This window comes from Chelonia mydas, chromosome 1 (assembly GCF_015237465.2).
Source record: "Chelonia mydas isolate rCheMyd1 chromosome 1, rCheMyd1.pri.v2, whole genome shotgun sequence".
Taxonomy (NCBI): domain Eukaryota; kingdom Metazoa; phylum Chordata; order Testudines; family Cheloniidae; genus Chelonia; species Chelonia mydas.
In genome coordinates, this window is record NC_057849.1 from 343,183,781 (window position 1) to 343,189,417 (window position 5,637).

The window sequence follows — 5,637 nt, forward strand, 5'->3', positions numbered from 1 at the left end:
ATTTTTGGGGGGAGGGATAGCTCAGTGGTTTGAGCATTGGCCTGCTAAACCCAGGGTTGTGAGTTCAATCCTTGAGGGGGCCATTTAGGGATCTGGGGCAAAAATTGGGGATTGGCCCTGCTTTGAGCAGGGGGTTGGACTAGATGACCTCCTGAGGTCCCTTCCAACCCTGATATTCTATGATTCTATGTTTGATTCTCTAAGGTGTCAGGTAAACTGATGGAGTAGAAAGAGTCCAGCTTTAGCCCCCAGCTCAGCCAATCAGCGTTGAAACTCTGCGGGGTAGAAGGCTGAGGGTTCTCACCACCTGGCCCAAAGGATGGCCCGGATCCCCAGTGGGGATCACGGTCCGAGCACTCTTCCTGTCCCATCGCTTTGTGAGGGCCTCCCACAATGAGGGCGGGAGAGCAGCCCCCTCCTCGCCAGTGGAGGGAGGGAAGCAGGGAAAAGGGAAAACACAAGAGATACAAACCGCAATGTCCTCAGTGACTCTAAGGAACAAAGGCCTAGGTGGGGAAAAAATTCTCCCTCCTTAACCTAGAGTTTCCCATGCCCAGAATTTGGCCGGCACCAGATGGCTGAGGCTGAACAGGTTCCAAACCGTTTTCTAGCTAAATTAGCAGTGGGAAAGGGGGAAACTCCGAAGAGGCTCCTCCTCGCGCTCACGTACCTGAACCTGAATTCTCCCTCAGTCCTCAAGGGGAGACCTCGGGAAGGAGACTCGTGGCAGCAAAGCCCCGGGGGTCTCTGAGGTCGCCCCTGCCCTGCAGCCTGTCCTGCCTGGCCATTGTCATGGACTCTCTGTGAGGTCACCGCCTCCCAAACTCCTTTGACCAATCAGCTGAGGTGCTGCAAAAGGCCCTTGTGATGTCACTGCCACACCCACCCCTGCCCTGCAGGGCTCATGTCCTGCCCCTGGTCAGCCCCTTTGCATGTTTGAGCTGCTCGCCCTGTATCACCCCACTCACTCACTGCTCGCTCTGGGGATCAAGCAGGCCACTCATGAAAACATCAGAGGCTGCTCAATGTGCCACACTCCGGTTTTCAGAGATTTCTAGAAGAAACCATTAGCTCATCTAATCTGACCCCCACCGCCACCACCCCGGATATCAGAGGCCTCCTGTATAGCACAGTGGCTAGTTTTGGACCAAAGCACACCCCGGAAAGGCATCTAGTCTTCATTAGAAGACACCAAGAGATGGAGAAACCACCACTTCCCCAGGTAGTTTGGAGGAAACTGATGCAGAGAGGGGAAGGGAATTGACCCGAAGGCCACACAGGTGAGTCTGTATCATAATACATACGCACACCGACACTCTGCTAAGGTTGTACAAGCAGCCTTCATTCTGGTGTTTCCTAAAGTTTAAAGGCCTGGTCTGCACACAGTTCTTTGTACTTATATAACTATTTTGGGTAGGGATGCATTATTTATATCTACCTTAATAGTTGTCCCAGCACAGCTTCTACTGTGCACACAGTTATATCCTCATAAAAGTGCATTATACCGAGGTAGCTTATTCCCCTCACTACACTGGCATAAAGCCCCCTTATACTGATATGCCTGTGTCCATACTAGGGAGATTGTAGCGTTTTAATTATACTAGTAGTGATCAGGCAGTACAACATTTTAGTGTAAACAAGCCCCTGCTCACTCTCGCTCATGCACCTTTATATTGAATTAGAACAAAACAGTCAGTCTCTCGTTAAGGAGGAACAGAGATTGCCTCTGCACAGGACAAATGACACTCGGATAGTTGGCCCTCAGATACTATGGTGATGGGCAGCAACTGAGAAACCTAGATAAATAGCTCCATGTAGACAAACGAATGTCAGTGCAGAGGTGTCAAGGAGTTGCTGGTCCCTTTAAGGGGAATCTGAGCCCAGGCTACGTATGGGAAGGTAATTTAAAAGCAAAGAGCCCATGTAGCGCAGATGACTGTCTATCAGGCACCTGGCCCTGATGAAAGGCCATCAGGACTCAGCGGCAAGGAAGGGTTCTTGGGAACAGGCCCGTTCTGTTGCTGGAGGAGGATCTACAGCAACTGGCTCGTTGGTCTAGGGGTATGATTCTCGCTTAGGGTGCAAGAGGTCCTGGGTTCAAATCCCCGACGAGCCCATTTTTGGGGGGAGGGATAGCTCAGTGGTTTGAGCACTGGCCTGCTAAACCCAGGGTTGTGAGTTCAATCCTTGAGGGGGCCATTTAGGGATCTGGGGCAAAAATTGGGGGATTGGCCCTGCTTTGAGCAGGGGGTTGGACTAGATGACCTCCTGAGGTCCCTTCCAACCCTGATATTCTATGATTCTATGTTTGACTCTCTAAGGTGTCAGGTAAACTGATGGAGTAGAAAGAGTCCAGCTTTAGCCCCCAGCTCAGCCAATCAGCGTTGAAACTCTGCGGGGCAGAAGGCTGAGGGTTCTCACCACCTGGCCCAAAGGATGACCCAGATCCCCAGTGGGGATCACGGTCCGAGCACTCTTCCTGTCCCATTGCTTTGTGAGGGCCTCCCACAACGAGGGTGGGAGAGCAGCCCCCTCCTCGCCAGTGGAGGGAGGGAAGTAGAGAAAAGGGAAAACACAAGAGATACAAACCGCAATGTCCTCAGTGACTCTAAGGAACAAAGGCCTAGGTGGGGAAAAAATTCTCCCCCCTTAAACTAGAGTTTCCCGTGCCTAGAGTTTGGCCGGCACCAGATGGCTGAGGCTGAACAGGTTCCAAACCGTTTTCTAGCTAAATTAGCAGTGGGAAAGGGGGAAACTCCGAAGAGGCTCCTCCTCGCGCTCACATACCTGAACCTGAATTCTCCCTCAGTCCTCAAGGGGAGACCTCGGGAAGGAGACTCGTGGCAGCAAAGCCCCGGGGGTCTCTGAGGTCGCCCCTGCCCTGCAGCCTGTCCTGCCTGGCCATTGTCATGGACTCTCTGTGAGGTCACCGCCTCCCAAACTCCTTTGACCAATCAGCTGAGGTGCTGCAAAAGGCCCTTGTGATGTCACTGCCACACCCACCTCTGCCCTGCAGGGCTCATGTCCTGCCCCTGGTCAGCCCCTTTGGATGTTTGAGCTGCTCGCCCTGTATCACCCCACTCACTCACTGCTCGCTCTGGGGATCAAGCAGGCTACTCATGAAAACATCAGAGGCTGCTCAATGTGCCACACTCAGGTTTTCAGAGATTTCTAGACTTTAAGGCCAGAAGAAACCATTAGCTCATCTAATCTGACCCCCACCGCCACCACCCCGGATATCACAGGCCTCCTGTATAGCACAGTGGCTAGTTTTGGACCAAAGCACACCCCGGAAAGGCATCTAGTCTTCATTAGAAGACACCAAGACATGGAGAAACCACCACTTCCCCTGGTAGTTTGGAGGAAACTGATGCAGAGAGGGGAAGGGAATTGACCCCAAGGCCACACAGGTGAGTCTGTATCATAAAACATACGCACACCGACACTCTGCTAAGGTTGTACAAGCAGCCTTCATTCTGGTGTTTCCTAAAGTTTAAAGGCCTGGTCTGCACACAGTTCTTTGTACTTATATAACTATTTTGGGTAGGGATGCATTATTTATATCTACCTTAATAGTTGTCCCAGCACAGCTTCTACTGTGCACACAGTTATATCCTCATAAAAGTGCATTATACCGAGGTAGCTTATTCCCCTCACTACACTGGCATAAAGCCCCCTTATACTGATATGCCTGTGTCCATACTAGGGAGATTGTAGCGTTTTAATTATACTAGTAGTGATCAGGCAGTACAACATTTTAGTGTAAACAAGCCCCTGCTCACTCTCGCTCATGCACCTTTATATTGAATTAGAACAAAACAGTCAGTCTCTCGTTAAGGGGGAACAGAGATTGCCTCTGCACAGGACAAATGACACTCGGATAGTTGGCCCTCAGATACTATGGTGATGGGCAGCAACTGAGAAACCTAGATAAATAGCTCCATGTAGACAAACGAATGTCAGTGCAGAGGTGTCAAAGGGTTGCTGGTCCCTTTAAGGGGAATCTGGGCCCAGGCTACGTATGGGAAGGTAATTTAAAAGCAAAGAGCCCATGTAGCGCAGATGACTGTCTATCAGGCACCTGGCCCTGATGAAAGGCCATCAGGACTCAGCGGCAAGGAAGGGCTCTTGGGAACAGGCCCGTTGTGTTGCTGCAGGAGGAGACCTACGGCATCTACAGTAACTGGCTTGTTGGTCTAGGGGTATGATTCTCGCTTAGGGTGCGAGAGGTCCCGGGTTCAAATCCCGGACGAGCCCATTTTTCGGGGGAGGGATAGCTCAGTGGTTTGAGCACTGGCCTGCTAAACTCAGGGTTGTGAGTTCAATCCTTGAGGGGGCCATTTAGGGATCTGGGGCAAAAATTGGAATTGGCCCTGCTTTGAGCAGGGGGTTGGACTAGATGACCTCCTGAGGTCCCTTCCAACCCTGATATTCTATGATTCTATGTTTGACTCTCTAAGGTGTCAGGTAAACTGATGGAGTAGAAAGAGTCCAGCTTTAGCCCCCAGCTCAGCCAATCAGCGTTGAAACTCTGCGGGGCAGAAGGCTGAGGGTTCTCACCACCTGGCCCAAAGGATGACCCAGATCCCCAGTGGGGATCACGGTCCGAGCACTCTTCCTGTCCCATCGCTTTGTGAGGGCCTCCCACAACGAGGGCGGGAGAGCAGCCCCCTCCTTGCCAGTGGAGGGAGGGAAGTAGGGAAAAGGGAAAACACAAGAGATACAAACCGCAATGTCCTCAGTGACTTTAAGGAACAAAGGCCTAGGTGGGGAAAAAATTCTCCCCCCTTAACCTAGAGTTTCCCATGCCCAGAATTTGGCCGGCACCAGATGGCTCAGGCTGAACAGGTTCCAAACCGTTTTCTAGCTAAATTAGCAGTGGGAAAGGGGGAAACTCCGAAGAGGCTCCTCCTCGCGCTCACGTACCTGAACCTGAATTCTCCCTCAGTCCTCAAGGGGAGACCTCGGGAAGGAGACTCGTGGCAGTAAAGCCCTGGGGGTCTCTGAGGTCACCCCTGCCCTGCAGCCTGTCCTGCCTGGCCATTGTCATGGACTCTCTGTGAGGTCACTGCCTCCCAAACTCCTTTGACCAATCAGCTGAGGTGCTGCAAAAGGCCCTTGTGATGTCACTGCCACACCCACCCCTGCCCTGCAGGGCTCATGTCCTGCCCCTGGTCAGCCCCTTTGGATGTTTGAGCTGCTCGCCCTGTATCACCCCACTCACTCACTGCTCGCTCTGGGGATCAAGCAGGCTACTCATGAAAACATCAGAGGCTGCTCAATGTGCCACACTCAGGTTTTCAGAGATTTCTAGACTTTAAGGCCAGAAGAAACCATTAGCTCATCTAGTCTGACCCCCACTGCCACCACCCCGGATATCACAGGCCTCCTGTATAGCACAGTGGCTAGTTTTGGACAAAAGCACACTCCGGCATGAAAGCTTGGTGGACTTTCTTCTTTCCTGCCTGGGACCTCCTTCCCCAGTTCAGTCTTTGTTCCTTTGATGTTTTTGGGTACTGTGTTGTAAGGGGAGTGAGGCCAAGTGATGGTGTCACTTCCCCTCTTTTATAGTTTCTTCCAGCTTTCTGGAAAGATCTTTGCTCATGATGGAGGGTCCCGCCACCCTGGTCAAGCATC

General features: G+C 51.9%; 2 non-coding genes across 2 annotated transcripts; both read left to right on the plus strand.

The window, feature by feature from the left end:
- Positions 1-2,044: 2,044 nt before the first annotated feature.
- TRNAP-AGG lies at positions 2,045-2,116 on the plus strand. The gene has a single exon. It is a non-coding gene; the product is annotated as a tRNA-Pro (tRNA).
- Positions 2,117-4,185: 2,069 nt separating this feature from the next.
- Positions 4,186-4,257, plus strand: TRNAP-AGG. The gene has a single exon. It is a non-coding gene; the product is annotated as a tRNA-Pro (tRNA).
- Positions 4,258-5,637: the final 1,380 nt, after the last annotated feature.